At 37.1% G+C, this 18,283-nt stretch overlaps 1 long non-coding RNA gene across 1 annotated transcript in view; it reads left to right on the top strand.

The window, feature by feature from the left end:
• The window catches only part of LOC119866826, a 32,812-nt gene that overhangs the window by 13,848 nt on the left and 681 nt on the right, over nucleotides 1-18,283 (top strand). The window contains exon 2 of the long non-coding RNA XR_005381340.1: nucleotides 4,636-4,725. This is a non-coding gene — a long non-coding RNA (uncharacterized LOC119866826). The remainder of the gene's footprint in view (nucleotides 1-4,635; nucleotides 4,726-18,283) is intronic.

Raw genomic sequence — 18,283 nt, forward strand, 5'->3', positions numbered from 1 at the left:
AAGTTAAGCATGAGATAAGATGAAATCTTCAAAAGGATTTCCCACAGTAAGGAAATTATAGTGAAAGGGGATGAATTACGTTTGCATTGAGATGCTCTTCCACAGATCTGTGAAAAGAAATAATGTCGCTATTTTCGTTTCAAACGTACTGAACTTAAGAAGTTTTGTTCAGGGTCAGGAATGAGAAGTCTGAACCAGCAATAACAGCAGACTTAGGGACACTTAACAAATCGTACTAACCTCCCCTCCCCCAAAGCCCTTATTGACACAGGGTGGCCTTCCATGCTAAGCCAGCCCCTCACGATCTTCAATATCTATCTTAACCATAATGCAGTCCCTCTCTGGACCCCATGGCTCTGCAAAGTGCTATCAGGGAAACCAGGCAATCGGAGTCCTAGTTCTGCTACCTATGGTTCTGAGTTAGACTTAAACCTCTTTGATATCCATTTCCTTGACTATTAAAGAGAGTCAGATAATAGATCCTATCTCAGGGATGTTATGAAAATTAAACAAGATAATATATATCAGGCATCTTGTATACAGTGTGTACTCACTAAATGTCAGCTATTACTCTAACATACCTTTCTAAATTATAAATATACATGCAAAGGAATCTTGGATATGCCATCAATTTATGTGTTCATTTCTTTCTACTTCCTACAAATATCTTTTTTTCTAAATCTGTGTCCCTCTTTAGAACCTATAATAAATTGCCTATTTTTAAGAATCCTCACCCCTCTCTGATTAACTATATGCAAGATTATTGCACTTTTACAAACTCCATTAATTTTCAGTCATTTCAATCCAATGCAATTCCATTTTAAAGGACATGAGATTTGAAATCAGAAGATGTAGGTCTCATAAGTTTTAGCCAAATAATGTAGACAAGTTTCTGAACCTCCATGAATCCAAATTTTCTAGTTTTGTAATAGAAGTAAGAACAACAGACATTTACACATCACCAGCCTTGCAGTATTATTATTAAAACAACTCAGATAACACATGTAAAGCTCCAAAAAGCTTCAGCAATCTGAATATTATTGTTAGAAACCACTTTTAGAGGATTTTGTGCTTATCACTGACTAGAGGATGAACTTTGAGAGTAGACACCATTGCATCTGGTACAGAACATTTGTATCACCAGGACTCAAGAAATGTTCTCTATGCATTTGCACAGAGATAGTTGGCAGGCCCAGAAAGAAGACAGGGCCTAATCCAACAGAGCTGACAGGGATCCCACTGAATGATTCTTTAGAGTAGGGAGCTGGAAAGACTAACTCGAAATGGTACCAACTCCCTCCCACATGTTGTGCTCTTTTTGATGACAACAATGGAGTTTGAGGTTCTTGACCAAAAGAATTATGTGATATCTTGGTTCAAGCTTGCAACTTCACCCCTCGTTCTAAAATAGTAGTTGCCAGTTCATGTGCAGCTTCTCGTAGTCCTTAATTCAGGCATCTTCAAGAGGCTCTTGATCTACATGGCTGGTATATAATCTTCAGAGTGTGGCATTTCTTTTTTTTTTTTTTTTTAAGATTTTATTTATTCATGAGAGACACAGAGAGAGGGAGAAGCAGGCTTCCTGCTGGGAGCCTGATGTAGGACTTGATCCCAGGATCCCAGGATCACACCGAGCCAAAGGCAAACACTCAACCACTGAGCCACCCAGGTGCTCTGAGTGTGGGATTTCTGAATCAGCACATCATATTATCCAGAGTTCTAGAAAGCTTAAACTAGCCTCTTGGTTATTAGTGGTACAAACGGATCTCTAGAATCAAACTCATAGAAGCATAAACTGAAACCAAAGAGGCAACATTTAAGCAGTATCTGAGGTTCTAGGAGTGACAAACATCTCCCCCAAATTGGCCCTTTATCTCAAAAGCCTCTGATTCTGGTCCAGCATTTGCATGCTCTAAAACTACTCCAAGTTCACCTTCCAATTCCATCTCACCCAACTCCACCTCAGAATCTCCTCCTTTTTGTTACGTGCTTCCCTCACAGGTTATCCATCAATACAATGGTTATTATTGGTATGCAAGAAAAAAGGGGTTTTAAAATGCAAGTGATGACAACTTAGAGGATAATGATAGGGACCAGCGTAGAGCCAAACCAGCTTGTTCTTACTTGAAAGAACAATTTAAATAAATATCTAATTATCTCAAAGCACACCATTCATCATGCATCATAACATATTTTGAAATCAGTTTTCTTTCTCTCTGTATAAACCCTACCTCAACTTATTCTCCTCCCTCTCTCGAAACATCACAATATTCTGTCCCAAACACAGCTCACATTCCCCTGTTGGTTCTTGTTCTTTTACTCTACTTTTACTCCCCAGTCTATTCTTTACTCCAACTAATGATGCTCTCTCTTCTTTTCTATGAGAATTAATGTTTTCTTTCTGTCTTCTCCAGCCTTCCACTTAGTCCACCAATACCACAATAATTACAGACAAATATGGGAAGGGGTAAGAGAGAGGAAAAAGCTGTGAGCACTCAGATTTAATAGGTTTGCCTGTCACAAAAATGAACATTTCAAGCTTGAAAATTGCCTGAGTTTTAAACACTGTCTGAACTTGATAACACAGAAGTAATGAGCAAAAACTTTTGAAACCCTCCTAAATATTTTGTACACCTGGATATGCCCCCCAGGAAATTCCTAGCAGTTAAATTAAAGTGCTGCTTTAATTTTCCCCAGGTATGGCAGACAATAGTGAAGAATTCCTATCAGTCCTCTCCCACGAATTCAGTTTCAAAGCTGTTAGCACAACACTAGTATTTCAACATTCTTTTGGCTTTACCATCTTTATGTTCATTTTAAATTAAGAAGTCTAAAGCAGATCTTATCAAATCCATGATATTGTTAAGAGCACTTCAAGGTCCTTTTAAAAACAAGAATTACTTACATCAACTTACTTTATTGCTTCATTTTCTGACTCTAAAGGACACAAAGTATACTAAAGCAATTTAACATGGCTGTAACCTACAATTTTAACTTACCCTGAGGGGCCATTTCACCTCTTGTTTTACTTTTCCAGACCGAATCAATAGAGGGAAGAGTCAAGTCAAGACACATGTCATAACTGTATTAAAGGTCAATGAGGTTTAAACAAATTGGGTTCTGCTCATAAATAATTGACTCACAATTTGTACCAAGGTAGAGGGTGAAATGCTATTCACCTGAAACATCTTTAAAGTTTATTCTACCTATTGTTGGCACCTGAGGGAACTATAACTAAACATATGCTTGGGTCTACAAGTCAGCTGTCAACAAAGACTCTCTCAAGAATGTAAGGGGTAATAATTCAGTAGGAAACATACACAATCCACCTTGTTCATCACAAAAGAGGTCAAAGTAAACCCTTGGTATTCTGTAACATCGGAGGGCTTGACTAATTGCAAGCAATCCTACAGATCTGCACCATCTCTCAATTTGAGACTTTAAATCTCAGGTGCTGTAAAGTCGATATATGAAAATGGGCGCAGCTTCTTGGAAGGGATCTTCAACAGCTGTGTAATATGCATGGATGCCCTTAGCTTTCTGATTCTCTGCTTACCATCACACAGAACTCTCATTAAGGCTCGAAATGGGCCTTTAAATTCTTCAGTCATAAGCCACTGCATTGGGGGAAATGTAGAGCTATAGTAGTGTTTCTACTCTTGAAGACCTACAAAGGGATTGAGTACTGGGATGGAAGTTAAACAGGGAGCTCCTGGGAGAGTTTCCCTGTCTCATAGGAGACAGGCATGAGTAGAGAGTTCAGTTGTGCTGCCCTTCCCCACTCTTCCTACCTTGAACAATAACCAAATGCCTGCATCTGTGATAGCCATCTTGCAACTGACGGGTGAAAAATGAAAAGTCCAATATGCTAAATATGATGGAGAGGAAACAGAAGGAGTTTGAGCCCTTTATGAAATTGTTAAATTGCTACACTCTGGTACTCTTTACATCTAGACTTCTTGTTTTGTGAGATAATTAAATTTCCGTGTTGCAAAAGATGGATACAATGGTATGTAATAGTGTCTCTTCTCTCAAGGAATTTATTATTGATTTGGGAAAATGATACAAGAACTCAAATGATTTTAGTTAACTAATAGAAAAGTATATGAGCCTTTTGAAAGGTGAAAAAGTGCTATGAAGGTTTACAGTCACGAGGGACCTCATCCAGCCAGAGTTGATGAAGCGGACAATCAAAGAACAGGTGAGGAAATGGAGACGACCGGATGGGGTAGGAAGAGAAGATCTCAGACAGATTTGTGTTTGTCTTCTAGTTCTGTCGCTTATAAACTGTATAATCTTGAACATGTGGCTTGAAGTGCTCAGGCTTTCAATTTATTTGAAAGGCTTCAAAGGTGATTAGCTAATCATTGGGTAAAGAATTTAGAGCAAAGTAAGCAGCCATGAATCAGTAGCTATAATTTCTGGAGAAATAGCATAGTAGTCCATAGTTTATCTTAACCATAGAAATTAGACCATCAATCCTACTCTGCCCTAACCTACCAATATGATCTGGTTGAAATGAGATTCATAATGCCAGTCAATGAAAAAGGAAATGCCTACTTGGTGATGTAGTAAGCAAGGAAAAAATGCAGCATCCATAGCTTCTCTACCCTACTCTTTTGCTCTTTGCCCCAGGTAGGTACAGATAAACCATGGCAGAGAAGTCATCACATCCTATCCCCTACCCCACCACCACCCCATGGAAAGATGTTCCTGCTCCTCCAGGTAAGAAGTTAGGATTCATGTCTTTTCCAGGCACTGTGTTAAGAAGCTTTCCCTCATTTAATTCTCACCTGAAGGCCTAGAGGTATATATTATTGTCCACATTTTACAGACGAGAAAGCTAAATTTACTATAAATTAAATAATGAGTGGGACGCCTGGGTAGCTCAGCGGTTTGAACGTCTGCCTTCGGCTCAGGTCATGATCCTGGGATCTGGGATCGAGTCCCACATAGGGCTCCCTGCATGGAGCCTGCTTCTCTCTCTCTGCCTGTGTCTCTGCCTCTCTCTGTGTGTCTCTCATGAATAAATAAATAAAATATTTAATATATATATAAATAAATAAGTAAATAATGACTTAAATCACACTTTTAGTTAATAGAGAGATGAAATTCATACTTACTTCTCTAATTTAAAAAACCTTCCCTTGTACCATTGCATCACACCACTTCCAATTAGAGTCAAGTCCATTTCCTTCATGTTCTGAACTGTCTTGAATGTTAAGGCCCACAGCAAGAATATATTCCTCTCTCAACTCTTCAAATACTACCACCATCAGGGTTAGCTGTCCATAATTACATTCATGAAAGTAGTATTGGCCAAGAGATCGGAACTGATGTTGTTATATAATAATAATAATGTAGCATGTCTTATTAACAGTACTGGACACATTCGAATACATTCTTGCATTTGTCCCTCCCATCAACAAAAGAGGTAAATATGAATGTACCCATTAAATAAATCCAGAAGAAACTGAAAGCCTAAGAGGTTAAATACATAATTTCTTGCATAAATTTATAGGTAATAAGTGGTGGGGCAGGAACTCAAACCCTGGTCTATCTACCCAAAGTTCATATCTTTCCTCCATTTCGATTTCCCCACCCTCAGCTCCCCAATTCATCTGTATGTAGCCTTTTAAATAATAGCCCTAATTCCCAGTGCTTAAGGGAGCAGAACAGACCTGATTTTGAATTTGTGAAACATATTCTATTTCAAAATTCTTATAGCAGGAAATGTTTAGAAGAGTAAAGCTTGTGATTATAAAGTCAATTATAATCAAACTTGAGTATCAGAAACTATACTCAATAATAAAACATTAACATTATTGTGGATGTTTTTGCCACTATCTAGAATAGGATATTAGCTAGAAACCAGGAAAATTATTTACAAATGCTAACATATGTATTATACATGGAGGGGGTGCGTAGGAAGAAAGAGAGAGAGGGGGAGGGAGGAGAGTGGGAGAGAGAGAGAACTTTCCTTTTAAACAGTGAAAAAGAGCACATGGCTACTTCTTCATGATATGCAATGGAACTAAAGTGAAACTATTTGTAACATGCAACATGATTTATAAGAGAATGAATTTCTTTTAAAGGTAAGTACATTAGAGATACAGAGAAATGAGAACATCAAGGATTTTTTTTCCCCTCTTCTTTGCATGAGCAAACTAATTGCTGTTTACATGTTCTAAATCTATTGTCTTCCTGAGTTGAAAATTTCCACCTGGAGGAAGTGTTTATGACCATCTTGTAAATCACTACTTTAAAAAAATTAATTCACATACATTAAATCAGTAGATATTCTTCATCCACGGGAGAAAAAAAAAAAGATCAGTTTTATAGATATTTTATTTTCAAAGGTTTCAGGGAGTTGAGTGTGCTCTAAAGTGAAAGCTGAGAAATATTTCTCCAAACATCTGAATCCTAAATTAAATCTGACAAAATTTACTAACATTCCTCAGAAAAACAAAATATAACAGCTCTGGGAAGAGTAGTCACTATTCTCTAGTAGTTTCTACTAGGAATGTCATTAGTTTGTTTTTCAGTTTTAACTAAGCCTAATCATACCCTGACTGATATTTTTACCTAATGAGGAAAATTTTGTGTGATGAAAGAAGAGTGTAGTTTTAGGATTAAGTATGTAGGTTTGGAGTCAAACTACTTGGTTCTAATCTCACTTAACCAACTGTTTGTTGCTGGCTGACTTAATAATCTTCCTCAGCCTCAATTTCTTCTGTTATATATTCCTGTGAAAACATATATAATTATTTAACATAGCACTTACCAGATAAAATATCTTCTACATGTCACCTATATTACTAAATGGGTATATTAAATCATAGAATAATCTAGTGATATTTTGATAGGCCATTTAATAGCAATTTATTGTAAAGAAATAGGAAGAGTTGGGGCCCCTGGGTGGCTCAGTGGTTGAGCGCCTGCCTTCTGCCTAGGTCATGATTCCGGGATCCTGGGATTAAGTCCCCTATCAGGCTCCCCCATGGGGAGCCTGCTTCTCCCTCTGCCTATGTCTCTGCCTCTCTGTCTCTCATGAATAAATAAATAAAATATTTTTAAAAATAGTAAGTTAATGGATTTAATAATAATTTTAGTAACTATGTTCCAATTATGAGTTGAAATATTTTCCATATTCTAGCTTTTAATTGTCATAATAATCTATGAGGTAGAAATATTATCTTAGTTTTTCATCTGGAGGCAGACACTGTAGTACAAGGAGCTTAATTCATGTGCCCAAGCACATACAGCCGTTTAATGGTAGAACCAGGATTTGAATGGATGTGTGATTTAAGCTGGATCCAGCATCTACGCTCTTCACAACTGTATTATATTGCCTCTCCTTTGATGCAGTTTAAAAGCCCTGAAAGAAATCTAATTTCTGCCCATACAAAAAAGGTAAAAGAAAATAGAATAGTCACCTCAGATCCTCTTTGGGAACAGTTAAAAAATAAATTGTGCTCATATTCTGAATATATATATATATATATATATATATATATATACACACACATATATGTATTCATATATATACATATATATATATTCAGAGAGAGAGAAGCCAAGTTAAAATTCCATACTGCCCTCTGGCAGTATAGAAAACAATTTTATAAGATACCACTACCAAGGACTGACTGAATTGGCCACATATGAAAATCGATTCCATTGTTGTACAGTGTATATGCTACATAGAGACCCAAAATAAAGTGATGTCCACTGGGCTGCAGGTGGAGAGGAGTGCTCTGAGGAGCAGCTGAACCTTTCTTCTGAGTGTGTCACTGGCCTAGGGACTGGTTGTGGAGTCTAGAATGCAATTGTAACAATTCACCCAAACTGATAAGGTACACAGAGACTTATTCACCTTAATCAAATTAAAAGTTCATAGTCAAAAAAATAAACATGGCCCAAATTCTCCTATCAGCCCATTAATTCATTTTCTTCATTGTAGGTAAGAGATGGCAAGTCAAATTAGTATCTAAATTTTACTTGCTGAGTAAAAATCAGAATATTCTCAACTACAATGGTTTTAAACTGCTGCCTTTTCCCTCAAACTTTTTACCTTTCTTTATGTTCCTCAATTTCAACCAGGCTAAATCTCATGTTTCACAGAAAAATATAAAACTATCTGGTAGGACATCCCTCGACTATGCTACCTTTAAACTTAAGATGTTGGCAAATCTTCAACTTTTCAAAAAAAAAATTGCTTCCTATATACACAATACTGGTGATATAGTGAAAAATAAGATATCTACAAAAAAAAGTAAACATATAATTGAAAGTAACGGTGGCAGTCATGTTTTAGTGATGTGTACCAGGTGTTATGGGGCAAGATAGAGAGCTCAGATAACTTTCACATCCTTCATTGACATTTGAGGGACATAGTCCCTTCTATGAATAACTCATCCTCTCATCTTTCCTCCTCCATGAACTTGTCCATCCACTCCTTCCTAGGTCTTATCTCACTTTCCTCTGTAGACTTCACATCTCAGAAACCTTCCCACACAATTTCTCCATCACAGTATTACCCTATCTTACTCTTCTCCTCTTTCTCCAAACTCCTGAATAAATAGCCTAAACTCATATTTTTTTTCGGTCTCAACTCCCATCCCCACCTCCACATACGGCAGCCATGCCTCTAGCCCCTCCATGACACCAAAACCACCCTTCATAAAATTTGCCTATAGCATTCTGTGGAGCACCTGGGTGGCTCAGTCAGCTAGGCATCAGACTCACAAGCTCATGGGTAGAGCCCGGCATCAGGCTCTGTGCTCAGTGGGGGGTCAACTTGAGATTCTCTCCTTCTGCCACTACCCCTAACCCTAGCACTTGTGCTCTCTCTCTCTCTCAAATAAATACATAAGTCTTTTTTTTTTTTTTTTAAGTCACCTATAGCATACTAAGTGTCTAAGAGTCTAGTCCACTTCTCATTCTGGTAGACTTTCCTGTCCTATCTGAAACTGTTGACTCCTTGAAACCCTTTCCTTCTCTGGCTCTGTTCTGCTTCCTGTCTCTAGAACTAATTCCTTGCAAATGTCTTGAGTCAAGAATTTAAATTCATTTTTGGTTTCCTACATGTACTCTTCTAATTCTATCTTCTTTCCTTTGGTGATTTTGTCTCCCAGGACTTTAGGTACCATCTGTACATGTCAGTTAGGGTCCCAGCAGGAAACATATGACACTCTCAAATGGAGTAGTTTAGAAAATTTTAATAAGACTATTTACTGAAGGAAACCAGCAAGGAATGGTTAGTACCCCAGGCTTATTCCTCCTGGACCTGAAAGGATAAAGGGGTGTGGGGGGAGAACTTACTGGAATCTATGCAGTAGCTGCCTCAAGAGGGTCACTGGGCAAGAGCTGTGTCCTTTGGCAGAGGGATGCCACTGGCCTGTGGTGACCTGAAAGGGCAGGAGTCATTCAGTAAAAATCCCAAACTCACTATCTTCCTGCCTTTAAATTTTTTCCTGGTGCCTCTAATTGTCTAAACTCAACTAAACCAAGCCAAAATTCAGTCATGGAATCAAAATTGGTAATGATTCTAGAACACAGAAAAAGTTAAAGAATGTCTCTAGAGGAATAAATGGAAACTATCCAGCACAACCACTACATCACTAGTCCCTGATTACTCTTCTTATATCTTGGCCAACGTTTCCATTTCATTTCCAGTCTATTTGTATTATACCTATGAGCTTTAAGATTAATTTGTCCAGGGGCACCTGGGAGGCTCAGTTGGTTAAGCATCTGCCTTCAGCTCAGGTCATGATCCCAGGGTTCTGGGATGCAGTCCTATATTGGGCTCCCTGCTCAGTGGGGAGTCTGCTTCTCCTTCTCCCTGTCTCCTCTCTCCTTTTTTTTTTTTTTTTTAATTTATTTATGATAGTCACAGAGAGAGAGGCAGAGACATAGGCAGAGGGAGAAGCAGGCTCCATGCACCAGGAGCCCGATGTGGGATTCGATCCCGGGTCTCCAGGATCGCGCCCTGGGCCAAAGGCAGGCGCCAAACCGCTGCGCCACCCAGGGATTCCTCCTCTCTCCCTCCTTGAGTTCTTGCTCACTCTGCACTTTCTCTCTCTCAAATAAATGCATATTTAAAAAAATTAAAATATAAATTTGCCCAATTATTCTGTTTTCTTGTACAATTTTTCTCTATTAACAGTATAGCTATTTATTTTCTCTCAACCAAAGACAATGGAGTATGCTTGATTCTTCTTTATTTCCCCCATGGAGGTCTGAAGAGTATTTCTCAGAAATGATTTTTGAACTCTGGGCTTTCCTAGTTTCATTCCTTTAACCAACATCCTTATATTTTTCTTTTTTGGACTTCTGCAATGATTTCCCAACTCCATTTCCTGTAACTATTATTTTCACTACTGTTTACAGTCTTTACACTGCTGTTAGTTATCTTTCTAAAATACAGATAATCATGGCATTCGTTTGTGTAAACCCCCCATCAGATCTTTGTTGCCTTGGCATAAAATCTTAACTTCACACATGACTTACAAGGCATTAACCTATGCCTTTAGCATCATGAACTTGTTTATTCAACAAATATGTCTTGAACGCTAACTATGCACCTATCAAGAGATTAGATGCCCAGCAAAGAATACAAACAAGAGATTGTGGACATATTTTAGAATCTAAACTTCACTGGGAATGATAAATGAATAAAAAGTTAAAAGTGACGATTAGTAGGTGATAGAGAAAAGTTTACTGGTGGGGGTTTGGGTATGAGAGAGGATTAGGTAAGGTGATGAGTTAAAACTGAAATGTAGAAAATGAGTAGATGTTATCAGAAGTAGTATGAGCATCTCAACATAGGAAAATGCATATTCCCTTGTGTAGCATAAAAGAACTAAGCAGGTGTGGCACAAGGCAGGTAAAGGGCAAAAAACAATGGCCTTCAAAATTGTGCATTTAAAATGTGTTTTCACTATATGAAAATTATAGATCATTTATTAAAGGGTAATTCGGGGGTGATGGAAAAAGTTTATGTTTTGATTGGGGCGTAAATATTTGTCCAAACTGTACACTAAAAACCTATACTTTTTTGCTATGTATGTTATGTACCAATTTTAAAAATTATTTTAATTCCAGTTAATTAGCATACAGTATAATATTGATTTCAGGTGTACAATATAGTGATTCAACACTTCCATACAACACCCAGTGCTCATCACTACAAATGCATTCTAAATCCCCATCACTGATTTAACCCATCCCCTGCCAACCCCCCCTTTGGTAACCATTAGTTTGTTTTCTCTAGTGAAGAGTCTGATTCTTGGTTTGCGTCTCTCTCTCACTCTCTTTTTTACCCCTTGCTCATTTTTTTTTTAAAGGAGAACTTTGAAATAAAAAGACCTGCCTCTGTCTCTTAGTCTTATGATATTAAAAAAGTTATTTATCTTCTCTAATGGTAATACTTGTCCTACCAGGCTGCAAAGGACCATTTCTGGTGCTTAGCATGTAGTGTGCAATTAATAAATGAGATCTATTAATCTGAATATATATAGTTTATTAGGAGATAAAAGAAAGAAATGAAATTTCAAAGTAAGCAAGACCATCTCAAAGAGACTTGTGTTTGTTTGCTTGTTTTTAATCACTTTGGTTTCAATGTGGAAAACTGGAACAGAAACACATTATTGTAAGAATTTCATTCAGATCTAGCGGAATAAAGAAAGAAAGGAGTCTAGGACCAAATGGCTTCACTGGTGAATTCTACCAAACATTCAAAGTTTTAATTCCTATCCTTCTCAAACCTGTCCAAAAAATTGAAGAGAAAGAACCATTTGCAAACTCATTTCATGAGGTCAACAGTGTCCCTCATACCAAAACCAGACTGTGGTTTTCACACTGTGAAAAGGAAAAAGGAAAATTTCACACTGTGAAAAGGAAAATTACAGGCCAGTGAACATTTATACAAAAATTCTCAACAAAATATGAGCAAGCCAAATTCAACAGCACATTAAAAGATCATATACATGGTCAAATGGTATTTATTTCAGAGATCTAAGAATGATTCAACATCTGCAAATCAATGTGATATAGCACATTAACAAAATGAAGAATAGAAATCATAGGATCATCTCAATCGGAATCTATCTAAACATATAAAGGCCACATATGACAAACCCACAGCTAACATCATCTTCAATGGTAAAAAAGTAGAAAGGTTTTATTCTGAGATCAAGTACAAGACAAACATGCCCACTCTTGTCACTTTTATTTAACATGGTATTGGACGTCCTAGCCAGAACAATTAGGCAAGAAAAATGAATATGAATCATCCAAATTGGTAAGAAAAAATGAAAACTGTCACTATTTGCAGATGACATACTATATATAGAAAAGCCAAAAGATTCAATCAAAACACTGTTGGAACTAATACATGAATTTAGTAAAGTAGCAGGATTCAAAATAAACAAAAAGAAATCTATGGCATTTCCAATTAAATGTGGAATTATTGGAAAGAAAAAGTATGAAAGAAATCCCATTTACAATTGCATTAAAAAGAATAAAATACCTAGGAATAAATTTAACCAAGATGCTGGAAGACCAATACACTGAAAACTACAAGACACTGATGAATGAAATTGAAGAATACACATATAAATGGAAAGATACTCAGTCCTCATGGATTGATAGAATTAATAATGTTAAAATGTCCATACTATCCAAAGCAACATACAGATTTAATGCAATCCTATCAAACTTTCAATGGCATTTTTCACAGAACTAGAACAAATAATTCTAAGATTTGTATGGAACCCACAAAAGATCCCAAATAGCAGCAATCTTGGGAAAGAAGAAAGTTGGAGGTGTCATGTACCCTGATTTCAAACTGCACTACAAAGATATGGTAATCAAAACAGTATGGTATTGGCAACAGACACACAGATCTGGAATAGACTTGAGAGCCCAGATTTAAACCTACACATATATGGACAATTTATGACGAAGAAGTCAAGAACAGGGCAGCCCCAGTAGCCCAGCGGTTTAGTGCCGCCTTCAGCCCAGGGTGTGATCCTGAAGACCCAGGATCGTGTCCTACGTCGGGCTCCCTGGATGGAGCCTGCTTCTCCCTCTCCCTGTGTCTCTGTCTCTCTCTGTGTGTGTCTCTCACGAATAAATAAATAAAATCTTAAAAAAAGAGAGAGAGAGAGAAGTCAAGAACATACAATGGGGAAAAACTTGTTTCTTTGATGTTGGGAAAACAGTGCTGGGAAAACTGTACAGCCATATGTGAAAGAACAAAATTGGAGCACTATCTTATACCATACACAAAAATTAACTCAAATGGGATTAAAGACTTGAATGTTAGCTCTGACACCATAAAATTCCTAAAGAAAACAGAGACGGTAAGCTCTTTGACATTGATCTTAGAGATATTTTTGTGGATCTCTGACTCCAGAGGCAAGGGCAACAAAAGCAAAAATAAACAAATGGGATTACATCAAGCTAAAAAGCTTCTGCATAATAAAGAAGCCATTATCAAAAAGGCAACCAAGTGAACAGAAGACTTTCATAGATCATATATCTGACAAGGGATGAATATCCAAAATATATGAAGAACTCCTCAACTCAACAATAATAACAAAAGAATCTAATTTAAAAATTGGCATTGGATTTGAGTAGACATTTTTCCAACGAAGACATGCAGAGGTCAACAGGCACATGAAAGAATGTTCAACATTACTAATGTTAAGAAAATGCAAATCAAAATCACAATGAGAGATCACATCACACCAGTTAGAATGGCTGTTACCAAAAACAACAAAGACATTAAGAATTAACAAGTATTAGAGAAGATGTGAAGAAAGAAAACCTTTGTACACTATTGGTGGAAATGTAAATTGGTGCAGCCAGTGTGGAAAACAGTATGAACATTCTTCAAAAAATTAAAACAGAGCTACCCTATGGTCCAGCTATTCCACTTTGGCTACGTATCTGAAGAATGTAAAAACCCTGATTCAAGGGGCAGCTCAGGTGCTGCCCGAGCCATTTAGTGCCGCCTTCAGCCCAGGGCCTGATCCTGGAGACCAGGATCAAGTCCCACGTTGGGCTCCCTGCATGGAGCCTGCTTCTCCCTCTGCCTGTGTCTCTGCCTCTCTCTCTCTCTCTCATGAATAAATAAATAAAAATCTTATTAAAAAATGTATATGTCCCTTTAGTTCATTTGCAACATTATTTACATAGCCAAGAACTAGAAATAATTAAATGTCATTGATAAATGAATGGATAAAGAAGATGTGATACATACCTTTATATTTACATACAAAATGGAATATTATGGAATATATATTATATATATTAATATATATGTTACTCAGCCATAAAAAGAATGAAATCTTGCAATTTGTGACAGCATGGGTGACCTAGAGAATATTATGCTATGTGAAATACACCAGATAGAGAAAGACAATTACCACATGATTTTACTCATATGTGGAATCTTTAAAAAATGAACAAAGAAAACAAAACAAAAACAAACTCACAGATATAAAGATTGGTGGTTATCAGAGGGGAACGGGGGTGAGGGGTGGGCAAAAGGGTGAAGGGGTGTTGATTGTATGGTGATGGATGGTAACTACACTTCAGTGGTGACCACTTTGTAGAGCATGTAGATGTTGAGTTATAATGTTGTACATGAACACTGAGGTTATATAACAATTTTACTTCAAAATATAGTGATAGAACCTATATAGTGGCAGTAGCATATTTCTTAGTGTGATAGTAAACTTGGTGACTGGCTATGAAGGAAAGGATGTGCAGTAGCTAGTGCCATTTCCTAGAAAGGAAGCATACTTAAAGGAACATAAAAATGTGCTTCATTTTTGAAGAGTTGTGTTTGAGATGTCTTCAGGTTTTCGAGATAGGTGTGGTGCACAAACGGCTACATGGCTCTGGCCCCCCACATTCAAGCAAGAGATGTTATTACACTTTAGACAAGACTGAAATAAGCATTAGTCTCCAAGAGAGAACCAAAGTGAGATTAGTCATTTGTGTAAATGAAGAAATCCAACGTAGTACTGGTGACCATAAGTCTGAAGAATTACAGAAATAGCTAAAAGCCAATTCAGGTCATCCGAGTATAAATTTACATCTCCTTGTGGAAGCAAATAGGGATTTTGATTGCAACCAAGGAAGTTTACATCTAGTTACTTTGCTGTCTGTCTTTAGAAATGAAAAAAAAAATCTGTATTTTACCTAAAAAAAGAAGTCCATAAAAAAATAGAAGTCTATTACTGTCTAATATGTATGTGTATCGCTGGGGTAGAAGTCTGATTCCATTAAATATTAAGACCATCCAACTAATTCTTCCACCTGAGTCCTTTTGACTTCAAAGTTTAGTCTCATAAATATTAGATTAGACTGCCTTCTTGGGGATCATTTCTAATGTATTGCTGATGAAGGCTTGGGAAACACCCCTATGCAAGAAGGTGACTAAGACATAACCTCTAGTTCTGTATGCATGCTTCTGAAGATAAGGGGGCCTTGTTAGTCTAGGTCTTCTAAGAAACAGATGCAAGACATGATTTGACATGCAGGAGTTTTTTGGGGTAAATATCAGTGAGGGGGAAGAGTGGAAAGAGTAGGTGAAGGTCAGGAAAGCTATCTGACTCCTGAGGAGAAAGGGAAGGAAGGAAGATAGAGACGTCTCTAAAGGAATCATTTGGTGGCATTTCCGGCTTCTATCATATAGCTGAGATCTTTAGGGTGTTTATTAGCTCAGAGAATGGTGAATGACAATTACACAGTGAGTGGGATAATTGTATATTTCAGATAAATTTCAGACAGCACTAAAAGGAAATCAATAGGTTCTTGGATGAGACAGAAAGCATCGACAGTCCATGTTGTAGTGTGGCAGGTGGAGATTTTGAAAGTTATGCCTCAGTTATTCTGTGGGTCTGATTAGGGAATACAATCCTATCTTTGAAGTCCCAAGAAAATCAGCATGTCAATCAAACATCTAAAAATCATAAGTGACTGACAGGAGCTTGCCACATGATTTAAGGACTTTGTGTTTGCATTCATTTTACAAAGTGAAATAGGTTTTAAAAATATTTTATTTAAAAATAATTTCAAATTTGCCAAAGCATTATAAAGCAAAAATATTATGAGTACAAAAAAATGCCCATGTACCTTATATCTAGATTCACTTACTATTGAATTATATTCCATTTTAAATTATCATTTACTCTCTGTCCTTGATTTATTTTTTCTGGATCATTTTGGGTTTATTTATAGATACATTTCTATATATTTAAATATATTTCTATAAATATCTAAAAAATACATGTTTAAGTAAAATATAATCTATCATTTGTATTCCAATTTTGCAAGTTCATCTAATAACATCCTTTATTGTACTCCCTCCCCCACCCCATCCCCAGTACAAGGTCCAGTCTTGTCAGGTGTTGCTTGGAGTTTCTTTCTTTCTTTCTTTCTTTCTTTCTTTCTTTCTTTCTTTCTTTCTTTCTTTCTTTCTTTCTTTCTTCTTTCTTTCTTTCTTCTTTCTTTTTCTTTCTTTCTTTCTTTCCCTTTCTTCTTCTTTCTTTCTTTCTTTCTTTCTTTCTTTCTTTCTTTCTTTCTTTCTTTCTTTCTTTTTTAAGATTTTATTTATTTATTCATGAGAGACACACAGAGAGAGGCAGAGAGAGAAGCAGGCTCCACACAAGAAGCCCAATGCGGGACTTGACCCCGGGACTCCAGGACCACGTCCTGGGCTAAAGGCAGGCACCAAACCGCTGAGCCATCCAGGGATCCCCTTTGCTTGGAGTTTCTGTCTCTTTAGCATTTTTTAAACTGGGCACGAAATACTTTTTTGTTAAATTAAATTCTATTGAAGAATATAAACTTTGAGAGTGGGGACTTGGTTGGTCCCATAGGTTGTTTGTACCCATAGCCCAGAACACTGCCTGGTGCAGGCTAGCACTCAGTAAATATCTGATAAATGAATGAATGGATGAATAAATGAACGAACAAATGTGGTTTCGGGGGTGTCCATATTTTCCTAAGAGGAGGTGGCATACATGAGTTATACTGAGCTTTGCATTTTAAGAGCATTTATGTCTTTAAAAGTTTTATACAAATAGTTTCAGTGTTATTTTATAAAAGTAGATTGCGTGCATGCATGTATGTGTGTGTGTGTGAACGCATATGTGCTCAGAGCTTAACTGTACCTTAAGATCCCACCTGTTACTTCCTGCCCACACCATTACCTTAAATCCCTTCTCATCTCTGTACCGACTTAGACCTTTTAGTGCTGTTTGAAAGTGAAATGAAAACCCAGGCTCTTCTGGCATGAAGATTGGCATCCAGTGTGACTGTCCTCTGGGCAATGAGAAACATTTGCTCCCTGCATCAAGGGCTGTAATGAATCTGAATGTTCAGATATAACTGGTAGCCATCTTTAAAAAAGATTGCACGCTGGCTCCTGTGTCAACATGTTGACTGACAGAATGTCCACATGGTAGGAGGCTTACTGACATGATTTCAATCATAGCTCTGTGAATGGAATGCCCAGGAAAGCTGCCCATCAGTCAAGTCACAGAAATCTCTGCCTTGTTCCAGTGGGTCCATTGCATAATTCCCACATTGTCAGAAGAGTATCTCATTGCTGGAACTGAAGGACAGCCTGGTCTTTTGCTGGTTATGCCAAGGACCACCTTCAAGGACTCGCTTTGCCAAGAGTTCATCTCCTAATTTCAGAAACTTGAACATTGGATTTTTGATCTTCTCTGACTCTTCAGTGTAACTGCTCTACTCTTAATAGGAAACTGGGGTCAAAACTGCCAAGTGTTGATAAGAATATCTTTGGCTTGTGATTGTAACGTAAAGTGAACAGAGCGGGACTCAAATTGTATATACAGTTTGATTTTGTCTATGAAAAGAAAAAAGCTTTGTAGAAAAATGGCTGGGAGAAATAATGCCAACATGGTTACGGTCATGGCTTCCAAGTGATGGGACCAAGGATAATTTATAGTATCTGATCTTGTGTTGTTGGCTACAAGGAGCATATGTTTCTTTGATGATCATGAAAGAGAAATTAAATATAAAAAGAAAGATGTATTTTTATAGGCTCACATTTAAAAGTGAAATCTAAAGAAACTGGTGAAGTTCTAAGCCATATTGTATCTCAGTTTCCCCATATGCCAAGTAGGTATGAGAATGCCAGTTATATATTCTCTGATGGCAGTGTACTAGATAAGTGTTTAATATGCCTTCATTTGCTCCAAATAAAGGAGCCTATTATTATTATAATAATCTTTAT

Source organism: Canis lupus, chromosome 30 (assembly GCF_011100685.1).
Source record: "Canis lupus familiaris isolate Mischka breed German Shepherd chromosome 30, alternate assembly UU_Cfam_GSD_1.0, whole genome shotgun sequence".
Classification (NCBI taxonomy): domain Eukaryota; kingdom Metazoa; phylum Chordata; class Mammalia; order Carnivora; family Canidae; genus Canis; species Canis lupus.